Raw genomic sequence first — 16,402 nt, 5'->3', positions numbered from 1 at the left:
GGAGTTATCACCTTTCCAGTTCACACGTTATTATTAATTCGTGTTCACATTTATTTGGTCGTCATGTTAAGGTTCACACGCACCACTTTTATACGTGTCCATTAATTACTTGTCTCTAGTCGGTTCACACGCAGCAGCATATACGTGTCCATTTATTACTGACTGCATTATTACTACAAAGTACAGTTAACATTTAGTACATATATCATGCCTAAAAATTATTTACAAAGAAATATTTAGTCTCTGTGACTACAAGGCCTGACGAAAAGCGTGTCTCTTGTTCGTAGTTTGTGCTTCCTAGGCACTTTAGGTTTACACTTTGTTCGAAATCTTGTTATTCTTTTCTTTTTAGAATAGTTACTCTTTTCTCAAGTTCAGCTCTTTTATTTTCTCTCTATTACGTCGTTAGTTTGAAGACATAATCAATGTGGCTTCGTTTACGTGATGAACAGTTCGTGTTCAAACTACCATTAGGGAAATTAGGAAGCTTGGTGTTCCCTGTCGTGCAATTGCACATAACAAATCTTAACTGAACTCGCAATTTGCGGAGAATAAGCATAGCCCGTCGACAACCAATGTGTCACGACTATCCATTCGTATAGCCTGTATGTATCAATCATGCAACCAGCCCGTAAAATTCACTTCTCTACTGGATAAGGTAGGATGGTAAGGATACTGGTTAGAGGAAAACACAAAAGACTTTTATGGAGTGAAGAGATTTGAATACACACTGTTAATGACGTATGATATGATGAGCTTAACATAAATTATTATCACCTTAGTTTTTCATGACAAATAGTATAATTAAATCGATACAGTAGTTTCAGTGTCGTCTGATCCAGCTCTCTAAACAATTTTCTATGCATATCTAAAATTACTTAAACCATGCATTAGCAGTGAACTGTGTCTGTTAACTATCTTCTGTTCCATGTATCGTAAAATTGGTTTCCTAAAAGAAAAATCGTCATACTTCGAGGACCTGAAATAGATATTTCTAGTACTAAATTAGTTTATTTATAAATGATCTTTGTAAGTATTTCAGCTGAACTGTGCCGTAAAATTCTTATGTGCGTATACGGTTTTCTCCGTATTATAATAAAATAATTGAGTTGCGCACTTCTTTCCTGCTACCTGGATCGTTATTGACTTACTTGATTCTTATATGCTAAGCTGCTGCTTTTTCCCTGCTGTGTTTCATAGGTGGTCTCATAAAATTTGTTGTCACACACTCCTTATGCATAACATATCATTTACGTCATTAGAGTGACCGACCTTAATCAATTTTTTTTAACCTACGAGCAATCATTCTGGTCTGAATGATCATTTTAATTTATTTCATTCAAGAGGAGAGAGCTTTGCTATACTTAAAACTAGTGATAGCAGGTGGCATTTAGCACGTCCCTACTATAATATTTATTTGTCAGCTCTTTCGGCTGTGGCCGTTCATGGCTCAATTAACTTAAAACTAACTTACATCTAAGGCAAATCTTGCTCTCCTACAATAAATGTGTTTTACTTAAGGTGCTCATATAAATTACTTATCTTGCTGTGGCAGGTCAACAGGGTGCTAGTCCTGTGCATTACTCTTACATACGTTGGTACTTCACACATAGTATGACAACTTCTAGTGTGTGTATATTTTATTTTAGCAGCTTAACTTAACAGATATTTTCAATGGTTGACTCTGTATTTCTTCAAGTCTGCGTGATGAAACAATCCTTTTATTCGTCCAGATACAGGGTCAGCAAATAGATAGCAACCAATGAGCGGCTTTCTTAATATAATATATGGTCCTTCATACAAGTGCTGCCACTTGCGATTCTTATGATGAATCAAAGATGGTTTGAAGTGGGTCTTTAATAGCACTCGTTCATTTATACGATACGATAAGACTTTGCTAATGTGTTTGTCGTGCGCCTTTTTTCTTAGGTTGGCATGAGTGGTTAAAGATATGAGAGCTTGTCTTAACTTGTCATCTAATGTTACTTCAGGCTGTTGTAATTTTGGGATATGGTCTACCCATTCATTTCTTTCTAGTCGTTTAGAGACTAGTTCTGATGGTGTGAAACCAGTTGATGTGTGAGGTAAATTATTAACAATCTCTTCAAAGGGTGTGACGAAATCAATCCACCGTGTCTGCTGGTTTGGAATATACGTTCGTATGAAACGATTGAACTCTTTGAATACTCTTTCTGTGGGATTACTTTGCGGTCGATACCGGGATATCAAAATTTGTCTGATGTCGTTGGTTGCAAGGAAATTTCTCCATCGTTTCCCCACGAAAGTTGATGCGTTATCAGATAACATGGCTTCAGGCTTGCCAAAGCGAGGAAAATAGTCTTTCTCAATACGTCTAATTAGTGGAAGTATATTAGATGACTTCATTGCATAGATTCTCACGTGTTTGGTAAAAAGATCTAACAATACGACCAGATACTTCACACCTCCTCTTCCCTGAGGAAGTGGACCTGCATAATCCAAACTGACGATTTGGTTTGGTCTTTCTGTACGTATCGGGTTTAAAGGTAAGGCATTTGACAAGTTGAAAGGTTTCGCCTTTTGGCAAATGGAACAATTTCTTAATAATTGGTGCACCTTCGTGTGAAGATTAGGTACATAGCAGTATGTTGAAATCTTGCGTTTGCATTTTTCTGGGCCATAGTGACCCCAGGAGAGGTGAGTGTACCAAATGAGATGTTCAACATAATCTTTAGGAATACAGACACACCACCTTCCTGTCAACAGAGAAGTTCGGTGAAATAAAACTCCATTGTGTACTTTATAAAATCTAGACAACGAGTGATCAGGGTTGTTTTGAAGAAGCTGTTTAATTTCTAGCCAATTGCGATCTGTGTCTTGAAGACGCAAAAAGTAACTCCGATGTAGAGGATCTTTCATAAGAAGAATTTTGTGATTAGAAATCTGTTCTATTAATTCAGTAGGCTCCGGCAATCCTTCCGGCATACGTGACAATGCATCAGCAATGATGTTATTCTTGCCCTTTACGTAAATAATTTCAAAATCATACTCTTGTAGAAATAAACACCATCGAGTAAGCCGAGGATGATACAGTTTGCAAGAGAGTAAGAAGCTCAGTGCTTGATGATCTGAATATACTCTGATTTTGTGACCATAAATATAGTAATTAAAGCGGCGAAAAGCCCACACAACGGCTAATCCCTCTAATTCGGTTACCGAATATGATCTCTCACATTCGGTTAAGACCCGACGGGCAAAACTGATTATTTTGACTTCCTCCTGCCCATCAGTTTTGTCTATTTGAAATAAACATGCACCTAATCCTTGAAACGATGCATCGCAAGAAATGCAGAAATCTAAACTCATGTTTGGATGACTGAAAATGTTACTCTTTAGAAGAGCTTCTTTGATCTTGTCAAAGGCTTTTTGGCATTCAGAAGTCCACATCCAGTGGACGTTTTTCTTGAGCAAATTTAACAATGCGGGATTGTTCATTGATTGATTCGGAATGAAGCGACGGAAGAATGAAGCTAATCCAATGAAACCTTTTAGTTGCCTTTTAGTGCAAGGCACAGGGAAATTTTCTATTGCTGTTAACTTGCTGGGATCAGGTGAGATCCCTTCCGAAGAAATTATATGTCCTAAAAACTTGACTTCTTTCTTGGCAAATTTGGATTTTTGTAAATTTGCAGTAACACCAAAATCAGAGAATCTTTGAAAGATCTTTTGTAGGAGAGTTAAATGTTCTTCCCAGGAAGTCGTTGCGATCAGTAAATCATCAACATAGACGGTGACTTGGTCAAGTAACTCTGGTCCTAGCACATGATCAAGTGCTGTAATAAAAACACCAGAACTAATGTTGAGACCGAAAGGTACTACACGAAAATGATAGGATCTGCCGGCAAAGATAAAGGCTGTGTACTTCCTCGATGATGATGATAGTTTCACCTGCCAATAGCTACTTCGGAGGTCTATTGAGGATAAGAACCTCACACTATGGAATTTTTGTAGTTGTTCCTCCAGTGGTTCTGGTCTTGTGCATACTGGAATGATGATTTTATTAATATTCCTTGCGTCCAAGACAAGTCTGACGCTTCCATCGTTTTTGAAAACAGGTAACAACGGGCTACTGTAGGGAGAGTCGGACGGTTCTATGATTTTCCACTTAAGCATTTTACGTATTTCTTGTTTGACGGCTTCTTTACGGGACTGCGGAACTGAATAGGTTGTTTTGCAAAAAGTATCATGGGGTTTCACTCTCATGTTAAATTCATAGTCTGCTATGATACCTGGTTTTCTGGAAAAAATGTTCACAAATGTTACTAATAGGTCGTGTAGTTCATACTTCTGTCTGTCGTCGAGTCCGTCTGTTTCCACAATTTTTATGCGTAACTCGTCGGCAGTTGGTAATAACTCAGGGTCATTGTTGACGTCACTGAACTCGTCAACCGCACGGTGATAATGTTACCTGTCAGAAAGTCTACGTATTTTCACTTTACGTTCCAGGTTGGTTATCCTGACTTTGGTTCTCATTAGATGAATGACCAGTGTCCTATCATCTAGTCTTAACGTGCACTTACCTTCAGCTAAATCAATGATGGCACGATTTCTTCGTAGAAAGTCCATTCCTAACAAGCATGGCACTGACAGGTTCTTTACTACTAAAAATGTGCACTGTATACAGTCGGATTTAAATTGTATTGTTGCTTGTACTTGCAAGCTAACCTTCTGTACTAGGGAGCCTACTGCTCCGGATACAGTACATCCTTGTACAGGAAGTGAAGGAATTTTTGTTACAGAGCATACCTTTTTATATACACACATAGACATAGCAGTAATATTGGCACCTGTGTCGATGATGGCAATGATTGGTATATCATAAATGTGAATCAGAGTTGACGCTTGTACTTGGTTTTCCCAAAAGTCGTTGTTTTCGTAGGTGTTCTTTTCGTCTAATAGTTCGTCCCGTAAGTCTCTGTCGTCTTCGTATCTAATTACGTTGATATGTCTTTTAATGAAGTTGCCCCCCATTGGTTCCGCAGCTTCCCAGTGGAGGCCTAAAGAAGCTGCTAATGGTTTTCCGACTGGGGTGGAGCTGAAATGTCAGTTATTTTTACTTGACTAGTATTTTGCGACCTACCAGGTCGAAAATTCGCGTTCGTATCCCATACGACTTGTGCATCACTTGATTGCGTGTTATTTGACATCGCGTTTGGTGCTTGGTTCGCCTGTGTGTAGAAAATGGTCGGATTTCCTTGGCTATTATGACCGGCGGAGTTAGGAAAAGCATGCGACGAATCGTCCTGACTATTGTTCCTGAACTGTTGGTTGGGTTGGTGAGAAAATGTCGCATTTTTCGGCTGTGAAAAATTTATTTGCTGAGAGGGAGTGAAGTGACTCGGCTGACTGTACTGTTGTGGTCTGTTATAATTGTTCCATTTCTTTCCCTTGTGACGATTTCCATTATTTGTCTTGTTGTTCTGGTACTGGTAATTACCGTTGTGATTTATCGGTGAATTACCGTATTGTTGCTGTGTGTTTTGATAAATCGGATTGTATCTATTCTGGTGTGGATATTTGTTATATTGTTTTCCATTACGGCAGTTGAAACTGTTATGATTGCCGTAAGGCTGAGCGTTTGGTTGTCCCGTGTTATGTTGGTACGACATTCCATTGACGCAATTTGTCATGTGCTGCTGCGGAGCGGGCGGTCCGTTATTATAATTATTCCGCGCGCTCGCACGCACATCCTCATAGATCATATCCAAATTGTCAAGAACAGAAAGAAAGGCTTCTAGGTCTTCTTCACTCACATTAACTAGTTTTTCTCTTATTGACACTGGGAGTTTTGACTTTAAGATCATGATTACATCTTTGGTTGAAATGGGCGTGTCCCAATACTGAATTTTACGTAGCTATTTTTCAAAATAACGTCTCAAACCTCCTCCTTTGGTGTTGAAAGGTTCGGCGTTGTAAACCTCCTTTCGGAGTCTTTGTTGTATACCTGAACTCCAGAATTTATTCAAAAAATGCTTTTCAAAATCTGCATAGGTGTGACATTTATCTATTATTTCTGTACCCCAAATTGATCCTTCACCGTGTACATAGCCTAAAGTGAACTGTATCCGCTGCCTGTCGTTCCATGATTCTGGAAAAGCACCTGTGAATGATTTTAGAAACACCATGGGATGTATATTTCGTTTTTCAGGTATAAAAGGCTGAAAAACTCTGTGTTTTAGCACACTCTCGTCGCGCATTAGTTCAACGAGTGTTAGTTGATCGGCATGACTACGTGACGTAGAAGTTTCGCCACGCGTATTATTTACTGTTGGTGAGAATTGTACCTGACACTCGGGATATTGACGATTATCGTGTTCTGGCGGTAGCGAATACTCACTTTGATTGTCACCTTGCAATTCCGTAACTTGTCGTTTCAGTTGATCTATATCATTGCTTAGCTGACGTTTCCATTCCGGAAGATCGTGGCTAAATGCTCGTCTGATTTCACCTAATTCACTGGTTAAAGTGTCACCAGAAGTACCGGGAGCGGTTAAGATTTCTGCTGTAGCAGATTTAACCGTACCCTTTAGTTCAGCATGTACCTTGCTGACAAAGTACTGTTCTTTGGATTGAATCCACTCTTCAAATTCCCTATTAAGTGTATTGCTTATACCGGTGTAGACATCTGCGATCTTTTTGTCAATATTGACATCGGATATTTGCTGAGCAAGGTCTTCGACTCGCTCGCCAACGTAGTTGACACTTTCTGTCAATTGGCTTACTCTCTTTGAAACATCACTGTAATGTTTCAACGAGTCACTCGCAGTTGATTTACACACATCTATTTGGGCCTGCATATCTATGAACTTGCTACCAATATTGGTCTCGGCGGATTCCACCATCGAAAGAACACTATCAATTTTTGCGTGTACGCTTGCGTTTAGCTCGCTTGCGTAAGCAGTGGTAATGGCTTTAATTTTTTCCTCCATGGTGTCATTCGAATTTTTGATTTGTGCTTGGATGTCGGTAATAACAGAATTTATGTTGTTCATTCGCACTTGAGTGTCCTCTATCCTTGATTCTAAACAGTTGAACCTGCTGTCACTTTGATTTGCTAACTGACTGATTTGCGTTTCAATATTGTCACTTTGGTTTGTTAACTGACTGATTTGCGTTCCAAGATTACCCATGTGAGCTTCAATGTTATCACTCTTGTTTGTAAGCTGTGCCATTCGAGTGTCAAGATTACCCATGTGAGCTTCAATGTTATCACTCTTGTTTGTAAGCTGTGCCATGTTTGCTTCAAAGCTGGTTTTCATATCAGCAAACAATTTTAGTATATCTGACAGCGAGCATTCACGTGACTGCGACGCGGGCTGTGGCGCCGACAGCTCACGTGTCGCTTCGTCCTCTGTTGTTCCCCCACTACGAGATTCAGGTTTGTTTACACCCGCGCGCGGTCTAAGTTGCCTTGGTTGCTCATCAGCCTTCGTAAATTTAAAGTAGTTACACTGCACGAGCTAGAAAAGATAACTTTTTTTTATTATTATGATTTTCACTTGTCAGGTGCGCCAAGGATTTCGCGTCCTGATTTCACAGATATTGCTTGCGCGTTATAAACAATTGAAACTCACACACGAAAATGCCAATATGGCAACGGGAGTGATAAAATAAATGAAAAACACTTATAGAGCACTGAAACTGGCACAGATAGCGGCCATTGTGATTCACTAAAATACACAACAATGGAAATTCTTGCTAACTATTTCTAACTATTATAAGCGAAATGATGTGATAGAAGCGGATCTAATAGCAAAAGGAAACAGAAATTTGGAAATTAAATTGCTTGAGGAAAAGGAAAAAAGCGTAGAGAGTGAATGTCACGAGCCGACTGAATGCTCGGTACGCAAAGCTTCAAACGTAATGAAAAATCGTACTCACGTTAGTTGTCTTACGCGCTGCTATTTATTGCTGTTGTGGATTCTTACTGCGATTTTCTGCATATGCGTCCTTTTTTTATCACTGGTTTAGGCTTCCAATTTTCTCCAGATGGTAGCATGAAAATAAAAAGAACAAATTAGTTTTTTAGTTAGGTCCCTGTTCGGGCGCCACATCTAGCGTTAAAAGGTTTTTTGCTTTTCGTATTTAACCAAATATAACATTGATGATGATAATTTATGGCAATGTTTGCCGACAAGATAAAGAATGAAACCTTTAACACTAGATTGCGTACTCACGGCAGTTCTCCTTGACCGTTTTTTGGTACGACTTGGAAAGAGAGAAAAATTAATGAATGATCGACGATGCGTCGGTTCTCGATTGTGTTTAGGAGACGTACGGATTGATTGCGTGAAAATAGTTTCTCAAATGACCTCTTAACCCGGATTGCTTTCACGCAATCAGACTCTTCAATGAAATTACCTAAGGGACCTATTTGAATAATAAAAAAAATGCAAAACAGTGAAATTTTGTAAAAAAAGTTGTCAGATCGGAAATTGAACACATTAATGGTCTCCCAAATACAATCGAGACACCGCGATAAAGAGCGAACCTGTAACAGAGTTCATTTAAACATAAACATTATTTGTGGTCAATTTAAAGAAAAGAATAAGCAGAGATTTTCTGTACAGTGAAACATCAATATATTCTCAAAGAACAAAGGCGTTAAACTACAAACATTAACAAATTTACAATGAATACAAAACTTACATTTTTATGTTTTTCTCATACATGGAGCAGTCCAACAATCGCTGCTTTTGTCAGTGTGATATTTTGTAAAAGTTAAATGTCCTGGCGTGTGCGTAAGTATTTTTTATCGTCACAAGGTTTACAAAAGCGTTTCTTTTTCCTTGGTGATAACGTGGTTTTTCACACTAAATGAAATATAACTTGTAGCGGTGCTACACAACACGTCTTAACAAATCGGCAACCAAACATCAAAGGTAATGAAGTACATGTTAACATATCGGCGACCAGAAGTACAACTAACTATAAAGACTCTAGAATTTTCCTAACAAATGATAAATTGTTCTTTCTTCTGTTTCGCAGCTTCTTGCTATCAAGCGCTGCGGCAATGATTTTAAATATCTGCGCCCAGCGAGTCATAGTGTACCTTTTAAGCGCTGGCCGCGCGTCTTGGTATAGGCGCACGTTATAAACAGATTTCATTTCTTTACTCTCGCGTTGTCATGCTTAGTATTATTACAAACTACAGCTCGGTGGCTATCCTTTTCTCATTGCAAAATGTCTGAAATCCAATAATATCACAAGTTGTCTTTCAGTCACGAAATAAAATTATTCTTTTTAAAAAATGTCTTTGCTATCATCAATATTTACTAAGACAGAAGTGCTGATTATATATGCTACCAATAATTACCTATTGTTTCAAATTCTATTATTAATACGTGACGCAGTGAAGTCGATGCTACAGCTTGTGAAACGGAGATGCTAACATCTTCCTCATATAGCCCACGCATACACACATACTTTGTAATTTTCACTGTGCATTTATGATAATAAAATTGAGCAATATGCCTTACATAATAATCATAATTTTTCCGTTTGGGCAACATGTAATTGTGAATTGAAAAAGTTCAGAAAGCTTGGAATTATCGGAACGTGTCACTTGATGTATTAGCCCTTTCTGTTCCTCTTTCGTCAGAATTTACGATAAAACTACAATAAAAGTTGACGTCGTTTACCGTTTCGTGGTTACGTAGCAGATAAATGAGGTATCCTGTAGGTTTTACTCTCTATGCAAATAAAGTGAATCTTTTAGTTTGTGAAAAATTTGTTGATTTCTGGAGCTCGAATTATGCTCATATATTTGGATATGATCGGTAAATATTTGATCTCTGGATTCTTCTCCTAGTTGCAACAAATTTAGAAACCTACCAAAATTTGACTAGTTAGTAAGAAATAGTATTTCCATTAGGTACTACTATAACAGCTTTATTTGAAGCTATACCTTTGGATGTCAGTTATCAAGAAGCTTCTTTCTGTCAGTACATGTTCTGTTCCATGCGTCATGACATTTCGTCAAAGTCTTCTTGTTGGCAAAATGTACCCTGTGTCCTCTTTGGCGGTTTTGTCAAGGACCAGAGTAAGTCAGTCATGATACACCATTTCATTTCTTGTTGGAAGACAGAGTGAGTACCCCATGAGGTACCATTATTACAGACTTGAATTAAACGTTATCCGCCTGTTACTCTTTCGCGAGCTGTACTCATCTTAACAACGCTACGGACACGCGGAAGAAGAAGCAGTTAAAACCTAACTGAATAGATAAATAATTGAAAAGCCGCAATCGCTTCAATATCGTTCACTAGATGACCGGTTTCAGCACTATGAAGGTGCCATCATCGGATCTGAAACGTGGATTAACATTTATAAAACTACACTCCTGGAAATGGAAAAAAGAACACATTGACACCGGTATGTCAGACCCACCATACTTGCTTCGGACACTGCGAGAGGGCTGTACAAGCAATGATCACACGCACGGCACAGCGGACACACCAGGAACCGCGGTGTTGCCCGTCGAATGGCGCTAGCTGCGCAGCATTTGTGCACCGCCGCCGTCAGTGTCAGCCTGTTTGCCGTGGCATATGGAGCTCCATCGCAGTCTTTAACACTGGTAGCATGCCGCGACAGCGTGGACGTGAACCGTATGTGCAGTTGACGGACTTTGAGCGAGGGCGTGTATTGGGCATGCGGGAGGCCGGGTGGACGTACCGCCGAATTGCTCAACACGTGGGGCGTGAGGTCTCCACAGTACATCGATGTTGTCACCAGTGGTCGGCGGAAGGTGCACGTGCCCGTCGACCTGGGACCGGACCGCAGCGACGCACGGATGCACGCCAAGACCGTAGGATCCCACGCAGTGCCGTAGGGGACCGCACCGCCACTTCCCAGCAAATTAGGGACACTGTTGCTCCTGGGGTATCGGCGAGGACCATTCGCAACCGTCTCCATGAAGCTGGGCTACGGTCCCGCACACCGTTAGGCCGTCTTCCGCTCACGCCCCAACATCGTGCAGCCCGCCTCCAGTGGTGTCGCGACAGGCGTGAATGGAGGGACGAATGGAGACGTGTCGTCTTCAGCGATGAGAGTCGCTTCTGCCTTGGTGCCAATGATGGTCGTATGCGTGTTTGGCGCCGTGCAGGTGAGCACCACAATCAGGACTGCATACGACCGAGGCACACAGGACCAACACCCGGCATCATGGCGTGAGGAGCGATCTCCTACACTGGCCGTACACCACTGGTGATCGTCGAGGGGACACTGAATAGTGCACGGTACATCCAAACCGTCATCGAACCCATCGTTCTACCATTCCTAGACCGGCAAGGGAACTTGCTGTTCCAACAGGACAATGCACGTCCGCATGTATCCCGTGCCACCCAACGTGCTCTAGAATGTGTAAGTCAACTACCCTGGCCAGCACGATCTCCGGAGCTGTCCCCCATTGAGCATGTTTGGGACTGGATGAAGCGTCGTCTCACGCGGTCTGCACGTCCAGCACGAACGCTGGTCCAACTGAGGCGCCAGGTGGAAATGGCATGGCAAGCCGTTCCACAGGACTACATCTAGCATCTCTACGATCGTCTCCATGGGAGAATAGCAGCCTGCATTGCTGCGAAAGGTGGATATACACTGTACTAGTGCCGACATTGTGCATGCTCTGTTGCCTGTGTCTATGTGCCTGTGGTTCTGTCAGTGTGATCATGTGATGTATCTGACCCCAGGAATGTGTCAATAAAGTTTCCCCTTCCTGGGACAATGAATTCACGGTGTTCTTATTTCAATTTCCAGGAGTGTATTATCAGTGGCACGGGACAGAAAGAATATAGTGGTCAGACACTAAGGAGTCTAGCAATCAAGTTATTTAAAAGCTATATACCCATTACAGTGTATTGTATTGAACTGGGGAACTAGAAACGAGGGAGAGACTTCGCCCCCGCCGTAGCCCTCAGTGGTTCACAACCCCACAACAGGCTACAGCCGTCCACTTTCCCCACAGGTGTCTTTCACCAAACTTCAGGTTATTGTGCGGTTCGACCCCAGTGGATTCCCCCGGGAACGTCTCACACTCGACGAGTGTAACCCCAAATGTTCGCGTGGTAGAGTAATTATGGTGTATGCATAGGTGGAGACAGTGTTTGCGCAGCAATCGCCGACATGGTGGAACTGAGGTGGAATGAGGGGAACCAGCCCACATTCGTCGAGGCAGATGGAAAACGGCCTTAAACATCATCCACAGACTGGCCTGCTCACGGGACCTCAACACTAATCTGCTGGGTGGATTTGTGTGGGGACCAGTACGCCTTCCCATTCGGAAAGCAGTGCCTTAGACTACACAGCTAACCAGGTAGGCACTGTATACTTAAGTATAGTTCACTTATTATAATGCACTTGATTGTAAACAACGTGTGTGTAAAGCAAGTGCTGCTAGGAAGAGGAATGATGCAGAGGAAGCATGTTTTGTAACAATAGTGTACATCAATATGGCTTGTTTTTCCAGAAATGTAAGTTCTGATACACAGCAGTAGATAAGTGTATATTTTAACTCCCAGTGTTTTTCTCAAAGTCTGAGCAGTAAAAGAAAATGCACACGGAGGTAATGGATTTCCATGCAGTCTTGAAGAAGTAGTGTTGTCCTTCCAACGGAAAGACAGTGTTGACTCTTGACATGCATACAGGTAATGGGCCACAACAGAGCAAACCCACAGCAGAGTCATTCGAAGTTTTGATGAATACTGGTAGGTAGGTCATCACAGAGCAGATCCACTGTAGTCCAGGTAGATATTATGCTATCGGTGTGCCACTAGAGGTGCAGACCCGCTGCAGTCCTTGTAGAAATAATGGTACTGGTGAGTCAGCAAAGGTGTAGACCCACTGTAGTGCTTGTAGAAATTATGGTATTGGTGGGTCATCAAAGATGCAGACCCACTATAGTCCTTGTAGAGATGGCCAGCAGCCATCTGTTGTGACTGTGCGGGTGCCAATCACCATTGAAGAGTCTTGCAGATAATATAACAAGTCCATAACCACCACTTGTGCACTCACAAAGTTATTGGAATTGTCCTTAGAACCAGAAATGCTGTTAACGAGTCCCTTGCTGAATTATTATCTCACGTGCATGCACTAACAGTCCCAACTTCTCACATACTCTGCATATATTATGACCAACAGAAATGTGTGCAGTGAAATGATATTTAATTTGAAGAACTAGTGTCTATACAATTATAAATTTACAACATAAAAATACAATTACAAAAGTACAAAATACATCATTAAAGAACATAACAGTACAGATAACATTTTTAGTAACACAGGCTTTACAAAAGAATAGAAATAAACAGGAATTATGATATCAGTAAATACATAAAAGATCAGAATAGCTTTCGAAACATCAACTTCACACACGAGCATTGAAACAGAACAGAATAAATAATGTTTAAATATCTTTACAAAGAAAATAACATATTATTAGAAAAATTCTACAACGTGACTCTTATTAGCTAAACCCATAAAGACAAGAAAAACACAAATTCACATAGCGTAATAACACAAAAGTAGGACAGGGTTTGTCTTAATTGTGATATTTGGTACAGCAGTCCAACCCAAAACTTCATTCTGTAGATCTTTCCTCTTATTTCAACAATTGTTTCCACAAAAAAAAAAATTATATCCAAGCATGCTTTCTGTATTCTGTTCACATCCTCTTTCAAAAATAGTTTTTCTCCACTGTACACTACTTTTTTGGCCACACCATTTTCTTATAGCTTCTCAATGCATTTCTTCCATTCATCATAGTTAGTTTCTTATATAGTCCACCCCATCTTAAGCAAACTTAAATCTACTGAGCTCAGATATATATAAATATAAATATATATATATATATATATATATATATATATATATATATATATATATATATATATATATATATACCAAGGGACGAGGCAATGCAGCAGCACATAACAAAATAACAGAAACAGCAATGACAAAAAATGGAAATTGGCAAAGCAAGCAGCAGTAAATCTAAATTTGAAGAGAAAATGCAACATTATCACTAATATGAGCCAATGTGCATCAAAAAGAAAAATAAATCATTAGTAAAACTGGCTTCAGAGAGTAATACAAAGTGAAATTTAGTAGCACTATGCCTGGCAAGCAGCAGCAGCAAATGCAATAACTTATACCTAAACATGACAAAGCTCAAGCAGAAAAAATAGTACACAAAGGACAACAATGCAGATAAGGGAAATGTCTGTTCACATCTTAATATCTATGTCATTAAAGTGGTGCACCACAAGAAGTTTTTCTACCAAAAAAATTACCAAGTAGTTGAAAAGAAAATTCCGTATGCAATTCTTGTGAAGGGAAATGTCTTTTTGTGCTCCTTCGTTTTTTTTTGAAGTACATCATAAAGTTATTATTTACTGTATCTGTAGGCATAAAATATTTATATTAGTACATCTATAAAATTTTATTTTAACCAATCCTGCAGTGGAGCTAGATAATAGATATTTAAAAAATGAGCAATCTCTCAACTACAAAGACAATAGATATAAAATGTTTCTCATCATTTCATTAGGCCTTTAGTAAATATCATCAATTACGAGCTCCACAGTGTAATCATATGTTTTCAAGTTTTCTACAAAGAAATGTCAATAGTTAGGATAATGGCCTCCTTTTTTCTCCACCTGTACCTGTGAAAGGCACACACTAATAGCTTTTTTCCAGGCGACTGTCGCGCAGCTGGGTGCCCATGACGCATTACGTGAAGGTGGTCACTTAACTTTCTTACTGAAATATTTTCGACACCAGTTTGCACTACAGTGACAGTCTCATATAAAAATTTCACAGGTCGAGAATTTACGTTGCAAATCTGTAGAAACAAAATCCTGTAAATATAACAGTGTTCAAAAAGTTTTCGTCGGCATTGTGATACATCCGCGCATTTACACACATTTCATAACTCTTAAAGTACGTTTCTTGGTTTCCTACATCCTTTCCCACAAATCAGAGTCCCTAACCACTACTCATAATTCCTTGCTTTATTACACATATACATATTTGTAGACACTTCTTCAATATTTCATCATAATAAATATGTAGCATAATCAAATTCGTCATACAGCATCAGCTTATTGATCATAAACATACCGCAACAGCGTAATACACATCGTCATCATAAAATCTTAAAACCTCAGCCAAATCTCAAAATCGTTGTAGCTTCCTCCAATAATTTCAAAACCTAAAAAAAATTCTCTGCTCATGTCAAAAGTGTCATCTACCTCAAACGTACTTTAAAAATCATGATCCTATACCAAATATATCATTCAAAGCTCTCATAGTATCACAATGGTTCCGAAAAAATATGAACAGTTCACAAAGTACAGACGAAATACAATTTCATAAGTGTGAAGTTATCCAACTGTGTAATTGTGTAAATATGTGTCACTGATGTAGTGAAATAAATATTTGTCTCTCTCAGTGAAATGATCAGATAGCTGTGTAATTCTGTGTTAGAGAAATATGGAACCGATGTGTAAAGTTGTATAAGGAAATACCATATTAGCTAGGGCTCCTTGTGCTTGCCACACACATGGTTCACAAGGTAAGCGTGTACCCCGCTGAGGATTAATGTAATTATACCCTCAGGTGTTACATATTACAGCAATGGAATGAAATGTATCACGGAAAACTTTCTTTGTAATTCAAAAATATTGAAATATAAATGGTTTAAGTACAAAATTAATCTCTCAAATGCATGTCCTGTAGCGCTAAATGTGCGTCTTGCTGTAAGATTATTCTGTGGAAGTGTCGTAGTTATCGTCCTCTGTAAGCAAAGTTCTGCTGAAGTCAATGTATTTACCTCATCATAAACGAAAGTGAAATGCTTTGCGTATAGATATCGTAGTTATTACGTACCTTACCATGATCAAGAAAGTACTAAAATGCAACGTATTGTTGTGCTACAGAAAAGGCTGTCTCATTGTAGCTATACCACAAGAGTTACTACTAAAACATGTTTTACTTTCCAGAATAATACAGAAAAACTGTGCAGATATAAAACAGATACATCACAAAAGCAACAATGTAAATTGTGTCACATATTAGTAGCGTCGTGATATAATCGTGTAGCTATCAAAGAAACCAAATGCTAAGTCATCTTTAATCTCACCGAATGTACTTCAAATAAAGAGTATCTTTTCAAGTTAACCAAAATGTTGCATTAAAATCTCATTGGCAGTATATGTTCTAAGTATGTAAGCCTTATAGTCGTTACGTAATCGTGCAACTAACAAGCAAGAATGTATACACACAATAACACTGTGTCGTCTGTTCACTATAACAATGCATTCGTAATTACTGTCTAAATATGTTCCCTAGGTTCTAGACTGGATAGTTA

This window comes from Schistocerca nitens, chromosome 6 (assembly GCF_023898315.1).
Source record: "Schistocerca nitens isolate TAMUIC-IGC-003100 chromosome 6, iqSchNite1.1, whole genome shotgun sequence".
NCBI lineage: Eukaryota > Metazoa > Arthropoda > Insecta > Orthoptera > Acrididae > Schistocerca > Schistocerca nitens.
The sequence above is the reverse complement of the archived record's forward strand: the minus strand, read 5'-3'. Positions refer to the sequence as shown.